This window comes from Physella acuta, unplaced genomic scaffold, assembly GCF_028476545.2.
Source record: "Physella acuta isolate Inbredline_101_S28 unplaced genomic scaffold, ASM2847654v3 ptg001333l, whole genome shotgun sequence".
In the NCBI taxonomy this organism is placed as follows: Eukaryota; Metazoa; Mollusca; class Gastropoda; family Physidae; genus Physella; species Physella acuta.
This window is the reverse complement of record NW_026732848.1, coordinates 199,636-216,479: the sequence shown is the minus strand read 5'-3', so window position 1 is coordinate 216,479 and position 16,844 is coordinate 199,636. Positions and strand designations below refer to the sequence as shown.

The window sequence follows — 16,844 nt, the reverse complement described above, 5'->3', positions numbered from 1 at the left end:
TGTGAATGTTCCTGTATTAAGATATTAAAATTTAAAAGAAAAAAAAAAGAGTATAATTTTTAATCCATTTTAATACTTACTGGATAAAACAGTTTATCCAAGAACAATGTCCAACAAAAGTTTTATTTTTAAAAATAAGCTTACGTTTTTTAAAACAAAATACTCTCTTACAACCTGCAACAAAATTCCAAACAATAACCGTTAAAAATATGTATATGGATATTTTTGGTACTCACCTACCACCTCGATGCTGTGTTCACTCTTCTGAAAAATATGAGAAAAAAAATTAGGGACCTATACTAAAACTGAAATGTTATGATACTTGGTAAATAGTCGTCCTTATATATTCACAATATATTATAAATACAAATACATTCGTATTTAGTGTAATCAAACATAAATATCTACCCTTAAACTCAACCCTAAACACTAATCCTTAGAGTAACCCTAGCCAAAATAGAAACAATGTACTTCGTCCCTAAACCTAACACTAGTTTTAGCCCAGACGCTAAAGCTAAAAATAGTGTTATCCTTCATGCATAAAAACGTAAAATTTGTACTATTTTATTTTTAGTTTGGATTTTACTCATTGTAAAAACCATGTTTTAAAACGTTATTTAAAGCTTCAATTATTTTTTCCATACACACTATAGTGGCAAATATCTTTTACATACTCAAAGAAATATATATATATATATATATATATATATATATATATATATATATATATATATATATATATATATATATATATATATATATATATATATATTCTCCTTGTAAAGTGTAGCTTGTAGCTCTGTAGCTTCAAGTTTACAACCTGGGCAACACCATGTACATTATTGACGTTTGCTGACGTCATAAATTACCATAAATTACCATAAATTATAATCAATGACCTGTTCCCTACCTGGATCATCATATCCTGGAAATCTTCTCCGTCCTCCGCCTGAGCGACACATCCCAGGAAACAACACACCACAAGCACACACACGCAACACGCTCGTGTCACATCCATCGGGCCAGACGTGTATTGAAACGTAAACAAAACAAAACAGTCAGTAGAGTTATGGCCTCAGCAGCAGATGTTTGATGATTGCGCTGGTGGTGCAGAAAGTGGTGGTGGATTGGCCGAGAGGGGTGGACGATTTTGACGACCGTCTTTCAGTCCATGCTCTCTCCTAATTCCTTGTTTCCTATCGATTATCTGTGGGCCTCCCTAGCTGTGATGATTTATCCGTTCAAATATTCATCTACACGACAGAGAACAAAAAAAGGTTAATGTATTGTTGTGAAAATAATGTTTAAAAAAATAATAGTATTTTATTCTTAAATTTTTAAACGTATTTTAGTATATAAAGATTGGAAAATAGCTGTAAAAAAGAACCATCTGAAAATTATCGACTTTGACTTGAGGTTTGTGAAAGGACCTGGCCAACTTTGCCCAGCTTTTATTTTAGCGTGGTTCGCTGATCTAAAGAAAGCTTAACCGGCCGCTTTTCTGTCGCTTTATTACAAAAAATAATATCGGGGCTGACCGGGAATATCCACACGAATAATAATTCAATGATGAATGTTTTAACTTGTTATAAGGAGGAACGAACGTGAGGTTCCGCATAGGAGAGATGGAATGTAAGGGCTGGGGTATGCTATTCCAGATTTGTTATTATTTTCATTTTATTTATAATTTTTTTTTCTCTCCCCTCTCTTCATTTAGAGGAGGCGCAGCAATAAACATATGCGCGTGTTGACGTCTCGTAGTTTACGTTCACACAGAAATGAGCGCTGGGACGCCCGTGTTTGCATTCCAGATGAAAACACAAAGCCAGGGGAGACGAGTAATAAGGGACGTTGGGCGACCAAGGCCCGTAATCAAATAGCAGATTCGGAGAATCTAATTGATCCTCGCCCTTTTCTTGGCCATTTTGAGCGTGCGTATGTTAAAACTGGGAGAAGAAAAAAAGTGAAGGAATGAAAGTAACTTTTTTTTAGGGGTGGGGGATACAGGTTTTCTAAGTAATGATGTATGACAGACTGATTTTTACCCAGACTTGATAGTGGTGTCGGATAAATCTATGACAGAGTCGGAATAATTTGGAGGGGATCAGAAGAGAGGAGTCACATGTATTTAAGCCAAATGCGGAGTCATTTTTCAAACGAATGGTAGTCTCAAAAACGGGTTATTTTCCCGTAAATTATCGTAGATGGACTCGTTGCTAAATTATTTTTGACGTTTCTTATATTCTAATACAGCACGTCTAGCAGATAAAGAGGACAGTACACGTTACATAGTAAAGAAATCTAAAACACTAAAAGCTATGTGGGGCGAGCTAGGATCATGACTCAGCCAAACATTTTTTTTAATTAGCGAGGCGAATTAAATATAATTATAAACGTTGCTTAATAATTCGAAAATCTGTATGTGTTTTTTAAACCGCATATAATTATTCCAACGATCTGATTATCAGTGGTTTTGTTAAAACTTAAGAAAGTTAAAATGTGCTTACAAGATTTGTGTTGATTGTGTTTCCTTATCATCTGAGTAACGTTATTTTTATCTCACTAAGTTAGCTCAGTAAGTTACAGAGGCGTAGCTAGGTGGGTGGGGCGGCCGCGCCGGACACCCACCTAAAATTGTTGTTAAAAAAGCTCATTATGAGCAGCATTACTTAATTATACACAGTCGAAGTCAAGAAAATAGTCTGTTACTTGGCTTTACGGGTTTATTTAACTGTTTTTAACATCAATTGTGTGCCATCAATATAAAAACAGATAAGGTCAAATGGTAGAGCATTAGGCTGCTAGCCTGAATGTGTTGAGTTCAGATCTCGATTCGGGCTTGTAACTGTAGAAGTCCACTCAGCTCTGATGAGTACCTGACTTACTATGGGGAAAGTAAAGGTGCCTGGGTAGAGTGTTGACCACACCATCCCTTCAATGCAGAGGTCAAGAAACATATGAACTCTACTTCATCTACCCAATTCGATCAGTCGGTCTAAAGAGACCCTTTACTTTTTACTTTTGAGTCTATCCAGCTCTGGTGGGTACCTGTCTTGAGTATTAGCACTGTATCTTATATGATGAGATACAAAAACGTAAACTCTACTTAACCTTGCCCTACCAACCGTCAGGTTATTGCAAGGATTATACAGATTAGCTGGATTTGATGAAATGAACAAGACACATTTCAACGGACCCTAATTAGGATTTCTGCCAAATTATTTCCTACAATAAATCAAATACAGAGTTCAACGAACTCTAATTAAGATTTCAGACAAATTGTTTCCTAAAATAAATCGAACTCAACTTCCTCTGTACTTCTTCTGAAAGTGTTCTTTACTTTCCTTCTGTTTTCTGTTAGTTAATCCTTAGTTCAATCCATATTAGCATTATTGCAAGCACACGTCTTTAACTTGTTGTCGTGTTTGTAAGTGACTAAGAAGATTAAGATAATTAACCATGGACTTATCAGCCGGATAGTCGTCAGAGGACCCATTTAGACCTGACTCCATTAGGGCAGAAGTACGAGGTTCATACCACGTGACTTGGGCGCCCCCAAGAGAGCTCGCGCCGGTACGTGACGAACATCCGGTGAATCGAGTATCCGAGAGAGCTCGCGCCGGGGTCAAAGGTTATCGACAGTTCACATGGTGGGAGAGGATCGTTTATGTGACCCGTGTGTCGGGGAAGATATAGTGGAATAATGGGGCTGGGGGCAGGTCTTTAGACAGAAACGAATAGTGCACGCTAGGTCTTTAGACAGAGAGCAATGGTGCTAGTGAGAGGTCTTTAGACAGAGAAATGGTGCTAGTGAGAGGTCTTTAGACAGAGTGCAAGTGGCAGGTCTTTAGACAGAGAGCAATGGTGCTAGTGGTAGGTCTTTATACAGAGACCAATGGTGTCAGTTCTTTAAAAATTTAGACCAATCGTGAAATTGGTAGGTCTTTAGACAAGGGCTAATGGTGCAAGTGAGAGGTCTTTAGACAGAGACCGATGTACATGTAAGGTCTTAGAGCAGTGATTTATTCTTCAATACAAAATAAAAACATCAACAGTTTGTATAGAGTCCGACGCCATATGTTGAGTTCATGCTAGATTTTCCTACAATTCTAAAACATATACTCCATAAACCCGGTTTCGCTGGTCAAACTAAGATAAACATTTTAAAACATTAGAGGGGATTATAATTTTTTCGAACACTATTAGGTACACAACAAGGTACGTTTAACCTGATGTTTTCCCTTCAATACAACCCGCCTCTGTATAAGTAATGTAAAGAAACCAAAATTAGAAGATCCATACCACCATTATGTTCCTTTTCCTGCAAGCTGCAACAATAATTGTCTGAAGCTAACTCGGACAGCTAAACATGAACAGTGTGTAATCTAAAGAAACCATAATTGGAAGATCCAGGCCACCATTATTTTCCTTTTCTTGTAAGCTGCAACAATAATTGCCTGAAGCCAACTCAGAAAGCTAAACAGGAACCATGTGTAATGTAAAAAACAACAACAGAATTATAAGATCTAAACCACCATTATCAACATTTTCTTGCAAGCTGCAACAATAATTGTCTGAAGCCAACTCAGAAAGCTAAACAGACACAGTGTGTAATGTAAAAAAAAAACAACAACAACAGAATTATAAGATCCTAACCACCATTATCAATATTTTCTTGCAAGCTGCAACAATAATTGTCTGAAGCCAACTCAGAAAGCTAAACAGACACAGTGTGTAATGTAAAGAAACCACAATTATAAGATATAAACCACCATATCAACATTTTCTTGCAAACTGCAACAATAATTGTCTAAAGCCAACTCAGAAAGCTAAACAGGAACCATGTGTAATGTAAAAAAAACAACAGAATTATAAGATCTAAACCACCATTACCAACATTTTCTTGCAAGCTGCAACAATAATTGCCTGAAGCCACTTCGGGCAGCTGAGAAAGAACCGCGTGTAATGTAAAGAAACCAAAATTATAAGATCTAAACCACCATTTCCAACATTTTCTTGCAAGCTGCAACAATAATTGTCCGAAGAGACTCCGGACAGCTGAGCAGGAACCATGTGTAACGTAAAAAAAAAAAAAAAAAAAAAAAAAAAAAAAAAAAAAAAAAATTATAAGATCTAAACCACCAAGCTGCTATAATAATTGTCCGAAGCCACTCCGGACAGCTGAGCAGGAACCGTGTGACCCATCGCGACAACTCACACCTGGGGACGCGCTGTGCACGCTGGGCCAAGACAAACGAGGCTGTCGCTTCTCGGATGTCCGCTGAGTAATGGCCGGCCTCGATGTGTGAGTTTGGCTAACACCAACTGAACCAGGCCCTAACCCGTGTCCACACCCCACCCCACCCCTCTTCCACGTCTGCTTCAAGACTAGGGCAGGTTACAAAAATGTTATTGATGGATCATTACAAGCGTATCGATCGATCATATCCTCGATTTTATTACACATGTATTGATTGGATTTTTATATATTTTTTTCCGAATCTTTTCTTCTTTTTAATTTTGTTTTTTTACATTTTAATTTTAAGAATTTTATTTCGTTTCTGGACAGCCAGATAAAATAGCTATTTGTTGGTTTCGGATTTTTTTTTAAATTACCAGTGACGCACTTCCTTCTCACGTGATCTAATGTAACATCACCGGAAGTGCTATTAAATGCCCGTGCGCTAAGGGCTCGATTCATTAGACATGCCGACATGGAAGCTTTGTTCTTTGCGGTGTTGCAAAAAAAAATTAAATTAAGGAATTTTAATGTATTACATAAATGTGTATAGCTTAGATGCTGGGCGACACAGACAAACACACGCAAAGTGACATACATAGACTACACATGCACGAACACATACAGTACAGTGTTTCTTTCAGACTTTTTTCTCCGAGGGGGGAAGGGAGGGCACTTGATATTTTCGAGAGGGGGGGGGGGGGGGGGGGGTGGCGGACTAAATTTTCCGGACACTGGTAGAAGTATATACTTTCTATATAAATTCCATTTCCTTCTAGGGGGGGGGAGTGCCTGGAATTAACTCTGCACATGAATAAATATCAACTATATATATATATATATATATATATATATATATATATATATATATATATATATATATATATATATATATATAAAGAAAAGGATTTTTATTTATTCGTTGTAAAAACAGCAGAAAGTTTCTCCTTACTATGAAAAAGCAATCCATTCTGTAGAGTCTGACCCCGGCACCAAATCTGGACCCCCGACCCCCCCCCCCCCCCCCCTCAGCTCTGCTCTATACACATCAGACACCAACCATCTGTTTTGGTGCTCCCACGTTCGCTGAACAAACACGTTTCCCTGGGCAGTAAACTGGACAAATTTTCCAGCCCTATTCGTCTGCGTCGGACGGTTCCCGTAGGAGTTCTGCGAGAACCGTCGTGTCGGTGCGAATCGTGGGGCCTTTTTACTGGCGGAGCACCGACGTTATGGTGATGAGATGACTACGTCTCGAGGCACCCATCAACGCTTTAGTGTCCCGCGAATTGCGCGCTAATTTAAAAGCTGCGTCTTGCATGGGGTTTCAACAGATACAATGCATAAAGACGGTGCATTTTATTAGATGGCTTTCACGTCATCAAAAAGGTCGAAAGGACTTGAATATTGTAGTTTGACAACGCGTGGATGGGTTTAGTTTCATCGGGTCCCCATTAACGATTATTTCTGTGTCCTTATTGCTATTATCCGGAAATCTAGCATTCTCAGCATTTAAAAAAAAAATATTTTTAAAATAAATATAAATAAATATAATGGTTAGCCTCTTTCATAAAAAGCACGGACATATATTGAAGTCAAAATTTTATTATGAACGTTCCTTATTTCATAATGGCATCCAATTGATCGATGTGTATTTTTACTTTCTCGTATATACGAAGTAGAGAAAAAGTCTTGTAATCGTGTAAAAAAAAATCGAGATTTTTGCAATTCTCGCCGTTTTAGGACTCCATGAGTCGGAAAAAAAGTAGTTTTGCAATCTTGTCCGTATGTCTGTGTGTATGTGTGTCTGTGGGTGTGTGTGTGTGTAAACACGATAACTTGAGTACCGTTACACCTAGGTTGATGAAATTTCATATATAAGTATTATATCAAAATCGTAGATCCGTATCAACTTTTGAGCGATTTCCGATAACCGGAAGTGGAACTTTTTCTACTTTGAATTTTTCAAAAGCCTTTAACTTGAGTACAATGAAATTTCACATGTACGTAACAGATCTAATTCTTTGCCTTCTATCAAATTTTGAGTAATTTCCGTAGACCTTTATTAGTAATTTACGCTATTTCCAATTTCTCAAAAAACGCATGTAAATTTCTAAAGTACTAATAATATTCCGCACTATTATGCACATTTTGTTTTGGCCTTCGCTTGGTGCGCAATTCTTTTTTCTATTAGATTCTACTCTATTTTAAAAAGTTTAAGTATTTAAAATGGATTAAAAATCATAACTATATCCCGAGTTCCCATCCCCTGTTGTTTTATATAAGAATATTCGAGAAAGTTTAGGGGAGATAACTTCCGGTTTATTTCTTCTAGGTGGGTTGATGTCGCCAGCTATAGAGCTTCATCTGCCCGAGGTTTCGAACTTAAGACTTAACTTAAGCAAAACACCAAATAAAGGGAAGTAGCATACAGACTGACTTATAATACAACACCTGTTTCACGAAATACAAAGTCAAATCAAAATGTTAAAATAACTTGTCGAACGTGTAAACAAAATATATAAGAAACTGAGAAACACATTTATTTACATTGTATATTAGTACATAAAGCAAAGCAAACACTTGCGAAAATATTAAAAACCACCAATCAAAAAGCCACAACAAATAAAGTAATCACACTTAACTTAATTAACAGTTTTTCATTAGGAAGTTGCGAACCAAGAATTAAAACTTTATACATTTTCGCTGAATTTAACAATAGTATAGTATTATAACAATAAAAGTTATGTTTAAACTAATAATACTAAGCATATTTTAAAGTTTTTCATTATAATATAAAAGGGGATTTGTTCTAACATAATTAAATATTACTGGTTATTTGTCATTTGACTCTGACTTTTCCATAGTATTCGTACTTCCAAAAACAATCTAGAAGACAGCACTTGTTTGATTTTGGAGTTCTCTCCCCTAGAAGGATTGCTGTTTCTATTGAACAATTTTTTTTTAAAAACTTGCTGAATTTGTAACCGGGTTTTTTTTTTTCGTTTTCCAACAAAATCAGATTAAAACTGTTTAAAAACAAAACACCTTCAGCAAATATTGATTGTTATTTGCACCAGGCTATTTGGTTGTGTTTAACAGGTTGAGGAGTTTTCATTATTAGTAGCGAGACGCTTCAATTGTGGCATTTGACAAGAGTGAATCGTTGTTGTTGTTTTTTTTTTGTTATTGGTTTTTTTTTGGGAGGGGAGGTCGCATTGGGTGGAACTATCACATAGGAGTGACACCAAAATTGCATATGTCTAGATTTGACCAAGTATATGTAGACTAGTTAAATGGGTTTTTAAAGCTGTGAAGCAGGAACACATAGCCTCTTGAGCGCCTATCCTGTTTATGAATAAAGCTTCACGTTTTGGGCGATATTTTAGCCAAATTTCTTTGCAAATCAGACATTCAGTAGCTACGGATGTATTTTTTTCTAGTTTTTTGTCTCATAAAGAATTTAACAGACGTAAAAATACAACACACCAAGAACAAGTTTCCATCATATTCTAAAGGCAAAGGTAATTAAAATTTGCTTAAGTATGTGTTCCACGAAGCCTTGTATTAAAATGAACATTCATCCGAAAATTAAACATATTCCTATTTCGAAGAAGGTAAACTAGTAAAAGGGGGGAGGGGGTCGGCTTCAACGTTCCCTCTATGGGATAAAGTTCGTGTTCAATGTGTATTTTGTGTGAGCGGTGTTCTAAAATCCTCGTACAAGAATATCTGTATTTTACAAAACTTCTGTGCGGCCGCGCAACAACGCAGCTTAGAGGGGACATCAGGGGCGTAGCGAGGGTGGGGGGGGGGGGGCGGGGGTGCGGACCGCACCGGGTGACACCATTTAGGGGGGTGACACCAAGGCAAAAAATAGCAAAATATATAGAGAAAAACTTGAGGGGGGTGCAAATCGAAAGTTTGAGGGGGGGGGGGGGTGCACATAAAAAACTTGAGGGGGGATGCAAATCGAAAGTTTGAGGGGGGGGTGTAAATCGAAAACATGAAAGTTTGTCCCCGGGATTAGTCGCAACGCCTCTGGGGGGTGACACCATTAAGTGCCGCACCGGGTGACACCCGATCTCGCTACGCCACTGGGGGACACTGGTCAGTTTAGTCATTACCTTCATCATACTAGATCACTCCTGCTGGAGTTATCTGTCCTGGATCATTCTCCATGTTGTGCAACATTTTTAAAAATATAACTTTATATTTTTTTATAATCTTCTTCGTTCTTAATTTTAGTGTCGGAATGGATCCCTCTCCAACACTATTAAGTATAAGTGTCAACTTGTTATGCGCCATTTATGCCGTTGACTCAGATTTCAGCCTGCTTTTCTTTTTGGATTTGCTTCCATTGCCTTTGTCCAACCAAGAACAAACTACAAGGCAGCACTTGTTTGATTTTGGAGTTGTCTCTCCTAGAAGAGTGGCTGTTCCCAGCTAACGAGCCTCATCTGTCCGATGGCAACCATGAGCTTTACCGACTTGACCACGCCGACCCCTTTTTAATAATAATATATTTCCAGTACAGCTTTTTGTCCCGATTACCTCAGTAATTCAATTTTAATCATGTCGTCCTACAATGTTGCTGACTCTAATTTGTAGACGCTTGAACTTTTACCGTACCTTCAACAGCTTATACAATGTGTCTATCCGCTTTTTCTCCATGACCTATAATACTTCATCCAAACAGTCAGCCTAGACACCAGTCCGCTACAGTTGCGACTGAAATCACCCAAAAACGCTTATATTTAACAGGGGCCTCTCTAACAACCGAGAAAATAGCGTGTGAAATATTTTTATTACCGCACGAAATTTCCCGTAACACGATTATTTGGTATAAAATGATTTTTTTTTATGATATGAAATAATTTCGTTTGTGTATTTTATAATCTTAATTTTGTTATCTACATCTGCAATGGGAGTCCGTGATGTTTGCATAAATTTATTCAATTGATTGTAAAAACTGTGAAAACAAATATAGAAACAAAACAATTTTTTATCTTAGTTATATAGATGTAATTCTAAACAAATGATTGCGGTGAAATATTTACGTTAAGGGAATAAAGGAATAGATGAAAAAAATGAAATATTTAAATTTAATATTATCAGTTTTATGTGGAACTAGGGTGTGGCTGGGGGAGGGGGTGGGATAAGGATATTACAAATTTTTTGTAGATTTAACTAAATGATATAATGAAAAAGCATGGCGTTTATATTGTTTGAGTCTCCTGTGTATGTGGCGTCATTTATAGGCGACTGTTAATTTACGCTACAAGTGATTAATTTTCTTAATGGTGTAAAAAGTATCACTGTAATTTATGGGGAAATAAGGCTAAAATTACAAATACAACATATTATGTTAAAGGTGCGTAAAATAAAGTTCCCTTTTCAAACCAGACGTTCTATAGGGCAAGTGAAGAAGAGTTCACTTGTTTCTGTGACCTCGGCATATGAAGAGATAGTTTGGTCAGCAATATGCCCAGCCGCCTTTACTTTCCCTAACGTGAGTTGGGTGGACTCAGGGACGCTAGACCACACAGGTGCGTACTGTACCACAAACAGACATGTTGCCAATGTTATCTTTGCTAATGTGCTTCTGCTGCTGCCTTGCTACTATTGCTTACCCAGCCACTGAGCTACTACTTACAGCTACCATCAATACCACCACTACTATGCAACTTCTGCTAAAACACTATAACTGTTATTATATTACAAAGGCGGCCACTTATAGAAATGATAATGTGCTACCACTATTAATGTATTACCGCTGCTACTGTGCTATCCGCTACCGCTCCGACTATGCTACCTCGGCTACAGTGCTACTGCTACCCGTACTTTAAACCCCTGATAGCCGTGACGTAAAGTTTCAAATCTTGTAACCTTTCACCTTCCTCAATACCCGATCACGCCCCCTTTTTTCCCTCTCACTAGCCTCCCTTGGGTAATTCAATAACCTTTTTCACTTTGGTAAACTTTTTTTTTCTGTTTGTTTCATCCCGGCTGTCCCTAACGTTACTTCCGGTAGCTGCTCTTTGAGATTTTTTTAAACAGTGAAATTAAAAGGGTGGATTTATCAACTTAAAAACATTATATTAGATATCTATTGATGCAGTATTTACAATTTGGATAATTTTGCATTTGTGATAATGCATTTAGTTAAAGGGGTCTTCTATAAATGACATCACGCTTTTTAACAAAGTTTACCTCCTTTCCCCATGCCGTCATACATTGTCACAAAAAGCCAAACCCCCAATACTAAAATGACGTAACAGAACCGCCCCCCCCTCATGATTGCAGCTTTTGTTTTTTAAAGTTTTTCTTTTTAAATTAATTGTGAAGTCAGTCAACGTTGAGTATATTAATCAATGTCTATTACAATTTACATATTTTAAAAAAAACTGCCTTTTTCTTTAAATCGTAAAATAAGGCCGACATTCTGTTTCCAAAATAACTTTTTTAGCTAACGTGTTGTGGCAGATAATAACGTTTTAAGCTAAACTTTATTTTTTAAATGACAAATAACTGCAACATAAATTAATTTATGCAAATCATGTAGATAGAGTTTAAAGGGTACAAGATTTAACATTTTAATTTGATCTACGTTAATTATACGTTATAACATATTCTAAAATAATTTAATTCAAGCAGGTAACTCTTCCTTGAATGTACTTGTATTAAACTCTAAAGAAGGGGAGAATAAAAGGGAGGGGAGGGAGTATTCGTATTTAAAACAGCCCAATAACGGAATGAGCCAGGAACGACAACTCTTACGGTGAAAATAAATCTAATTTCTTGAGCCATCTTCTGCTTCGCATCGCGTTCTTCCGTGCAGACGTCCCCCGGTTGAACAGTAAATAACCAGCCAGTTTTTTTTTTTTGGCGTCCCGGTCCCAGGTCTCACCCGCGGGCCAAGCCCCCCCCCCCCCCCCCCACCGCACACTCACATATGGCCTTTGACTTTTGGCATAGGCATCTATGTGTGAGAAACAACTTAGAGGAAAACTAAACATGTTCACCCCCCTATAGAAATCGATGCTGGCTTTTGAGAGGAAAACTATAGCAAAAAAAAAAAAGTTCTCTTGCGCGTTCGCTACTCAAGGGGGGTAATTCAGAAACAGATGATACCCCTTGTTTAGATTTGATTACCGCTGCTTTTGACGACGATCGATTGAAAGGGAGCTCGGACCCTTTCTTTTTCAATCAAGCTTTCAAAATCTCTGCCCGGTCGAATTTTCGGTTATTTTTCGTGACAACTAATGTCTATAATCATACAGAAAAACCGGAAGTAGACGGGGAAGATATGGGGGGAGAAGAGGGGTGGGGGAGGGGGGATGATCGCGTGCACAAAAGGAAGGAGGGGGGGGGGACAGGCGAGAGGGCAATTGTCCCAATGATTGCAGACGCGCCGCGAAATGGAGGCGTAATTCGGATTGATTCCTTGATTGATTGATGTGGGTTGGAAGTTGGCAAGACCTCGGTGGGGCAGAAGTTCCAATGGTCACAGACAGACAAAAAGTCTGTCCATAGTACCAAAGTCACTTGGTACATAGTGCTGACTGTTGGCTCAAGTAAAAAACACCACATTGGTCCACTACATTCAACATACATACCGTCGCTAACATTAAGTAACCAGTGCACTACATTCAATATACATAGCATCTCTAACATTAAATAACTAGTACACTACATTCAACCTTACGTCGCTAACATTAAGTAACCAGTCCACTATATTCAACATAACGTCGCTAACATTAAGTAACAAGTCCACAACATTCAACATAACGTCGCTAACATTAAGTAACCAGTCTCTACATTCAACATAATGTCACTAACATTAAGTGACCAGTCCACTATATTCAACATAACGTCGCTATAACATTAAGTAACCAGTCCTCTACATTCAACATTCATAAACGTCGCTAACATTAAGTAACCAGTCCACTACATTCAACAAATATAACGTCGCTAACATTAAATAACCAGTTCACTACATTCAACAAATATAACGTCGCTAACAATAAATAACCAGTTCACTACATTCAACAAATATAACGTTGCTAACATTAAGTAACCAGTCCACTACATTCAACAAATATAACGTCGCTAACATTAAGTAACCAGTCCACTACATTCAATATGCATAGCATCTCTGACATTAAATAACTAGTACACACCATTCAACATTACGTCTTTAACATTAAGTAACCAGTCCACTATATTCAACATAACGTCGCTATCATTAAGTAACCAGTCCACTATATTCAAGATAACGTCGCTATCATTAAGTAACCAGTCCACTATATTCAACATAACGTCGCTAACATTAAGTAACCAGTCCACTATATTCAACATAACGTCGCTAACATTAAGTAACCAGTCCACTATATTCAACATAACGTCGCTAACATTAAGTAACCAGTCCACTATATTCAACATAACGTCGCTAACATTAAGTAACCAGTCCACTATATTCAACATAACGTCGCTAACATTAAGTAACCAGTCCACTATATTCAACATAACGTCGCTAACATTAAGTAACCAGTCCACTATATTCAACATAACGTCGCTAACATTAAGTAACCAGTCCACTACATTCAACATGCATAACGTCTCTAACATTAAATAACCATTGAGTAATCGTAATCACGTTGGTATTTGTATTCATATTCTAATTATCATACACAACAATAACTGTCAGCTTTATAGTTGTAATCGTATTCTTTATTAGTATCCATATTAGTAATCGTAATCATAGTCGTATTCGTATTTTTTAATTAGTATCCATATTAGTATTCTTAATCATAGTCGTATTCGTATTCGTATTAACGGTTGTGGTTGTAACCCGGCTTAGAGAAATGTAAATGTTTAAGCTTCAAATAATTGTAAGAAGGATCAGTGTCACAATTATGATTCCGTTGTAGTTTCGATTTTGAGCTGGATAAGGTTTACTGCGAGTTTTAGGATATGCGATAAATTTTTTATACTAATTTTAAAAAACCATATGGCTTCTTATAACTTTAAAAAATCAACCGCCGTAATACACAAACAACATAATTAACTTTAATAACATGAAAACTAGATTTTTTTTAAGTAGGCTAGACTGGGTAAATCCTTTAAATACTATTACCACTCAACCGAAACCACACAAAAAAGTGAAAATGTATAATGACGCGAATCATTTTAGCATTTGACTTGATTTTTATCAATAATTTTATTTTTTTAGAGATGCTATGGTTTTTTTATTTACAATTTTTAAAATAATTTACTGTGAATCCGATCTAGTAGACTGATGATAATTATATGAATATTCCCAATCTAAAAATAGAATTGTCACAGATTGTACACAAATTCTGACTCACGTCTTTACATCAGTTACACATCAGACCTTGATCGATGGCCTACATTGATTTTATCTTATTTTGAACTGTCTAATTAGTACATGTTACATTATAATATCTTTATAGCACAATTTCCATACTGGCAATTGCGTTTAATAATTCGTCATTTCTGGATGGATGGATGGATGTGTGGATGTGTGTCCGCAGCTTTAAGTCGTATCATCTCCTCAACGAAGCAATATCGAGGACTAGTTCCAAAAGCAAATATGTTAAGCAAGTTCCGAGGATGATTGTGGACCAAAATAATTCCCGGAATTCCTTCCTGGATTTCCCGGAAAAGCCAAAAAACCTCGAAAACATTCAGTTTTTTTCCCCATATCTCAGCAACCAGACCACTTACCGACTTGAAACATTTACCAATCGATTTCTGCCATAATTTAGAACAATATTGCCGAAGAAAGTTTTCAAAAATATCCTTTCGTTCGGTCACAAAAATTTTTTTTAAATATATTTTAAACTGAGCATCGTGTAGGCCTAGGATGATATTTACTACTTTTTTAAACTGAGCATCGTGTAGGCCTACTCGTTAAAATAAAACTATTTCCGTTGATATAGGTTAATATAGTTGTCTTTTTTTAGCGCAAAAAAGTATCCTTTCGTTCGGTCACAAAAAAATTAAAAATTGATATGGATAACATAAGGAAATTGCGTTTAAATTGTCACTAGACTTTTTGTTAACTTGTTTTTTAGTTGAATCGGTGCCTTTTTCGTTTGCATTTACAAATAAAACTAAAGTGGATATTGAAAGGAAGTTGACACCTACACCATTACCCCCCACAAACAGAACACCCAAAGAATCGAAGACTACGTGCCCCTTATATACAAAGTAAAATCGTCATCTACCACTTATAAAGCTAACTCACTTTCTCAATTTACACCTGCGAAGACGCTACCTTGAACAGCCACTTTATTGCAATTAAATCTATTATAACGTGCGCATCTTACACTAAAAAACTCGTAAATTAGCGTCTCCACTTCAGAGGCGTAGCGAAGGGGAAGGGGGTACATATGTCCCTGGGGGCCGACCATATGGGCACCAAAATGGGTTGTAAAAAAATTAAATGCTCATTTTAGCTGCAGTTTTGAATTACAGACATGAAAAACATATGGGGGGGTGGGGGGGGGGGGGCAAATTGAAAGTTTGTCTCCGGGCGCCGAGAGGGGTCGCACGCCTCTGCTCCACTTCTCTAAAAAAAAAAGCGTAATCAAGTGCTATTGCTATGACCTTTGAAGGTTATACCTCTTACATCCCTTCCAGAGACTTAACCGGCTGCTCTACAACCTCTGTCCTCCAAATCTCCTACAAACAAAAACACAATCAAGTGCCACGCCCCCTTAGAGCTCAATCCCCCACGTCCTACATAGAGACATAATCAATTGTCCTCCGACCCTAAAGAGTTCTTTCATCCCCATCACTTATTTAACGATTCTACTGTATATTCCTACTCCATTTCCCCATATAAACAAATGCATCATCTATTTTGAAACAACTAAGGTAAGACTACATTGCTTTGTTTTTCCCCATCTACGCAGAAAGAAAGAAAAAAAAAGATAAAAATAACTTGTGGGAATTCCCACAGATGCAAGCTTTCGCTCAAAACAATGGAAATAAAAAGAATCACTGCATTGATTTGCGCTTATCAAATTCTCAATCGATGAATGAAAATCGTTTGAACCGAGACATTTGCGACCAGAACAAACAGAGTAAATGATGCAATCTTTTAGACATAACACTATTTATTACCTGGCGCAAGGTTATCGCTGCACGGCGCCAAGGATCAGTGAAAGGCGAAGCTATCAAGTGGTTTAAACAGTGGCAGTTGGGAGGGCTGTTTACAGAAGGGGGGTGGTGGTGGGGGTATTCGAATGCTGTGTTGATTTTTTGGGACGATGTGTGGCGTATAGGCAGACATTTAGGCAGACATACAGACATATATAGGCATACACGTAGTCAGACATATAGACAGACAGTTAAGCAGACATACCCAGTTCTGATGAGTACTTAACTCACGTTAGCGAAAGTAAAGGCGGCTGAGCATAATGCTAACCACATTATCCTTTCATATGCCGAATTAAAGATACAAATGGACTCTACTTCATCTGCCCAATGGATCGTGAGGTCTAAAGAGGATTTTTTTTTATTGTACAGACATATATAGGCATACACGTAGTCAAACATATAGACAGACATTTCG

General features: G+C 37.2%; 1 long non-coding RNA gene across 1 annotated transcript in view; it reads right to left on the bottom strand.

Annotated features, from left to right (window-relative positions):
• Nucleotides 1-236: 236 nt before the first annotated feature.
• LOC131958553 (uncharacterized) overlaps nucleotides 237-16,844 on the bottom strand; it is a 39,982-nt gene continuing 23,374 nt past the window's right edge. The window contains exons 2-3 of the long non-coding RNA XR_009389251.1: nucleotides 911-1,253; nucleotides 237-264 (exon numbers count right to left, since the gene is read on the bottom strand). This is a non-coding gene — a long non-coding RNA (uncharacterized LOC131958553). The remainder of the gene's footprint in view (nucleotides 265-910; nucleotides 1,254-16,844) is intronic.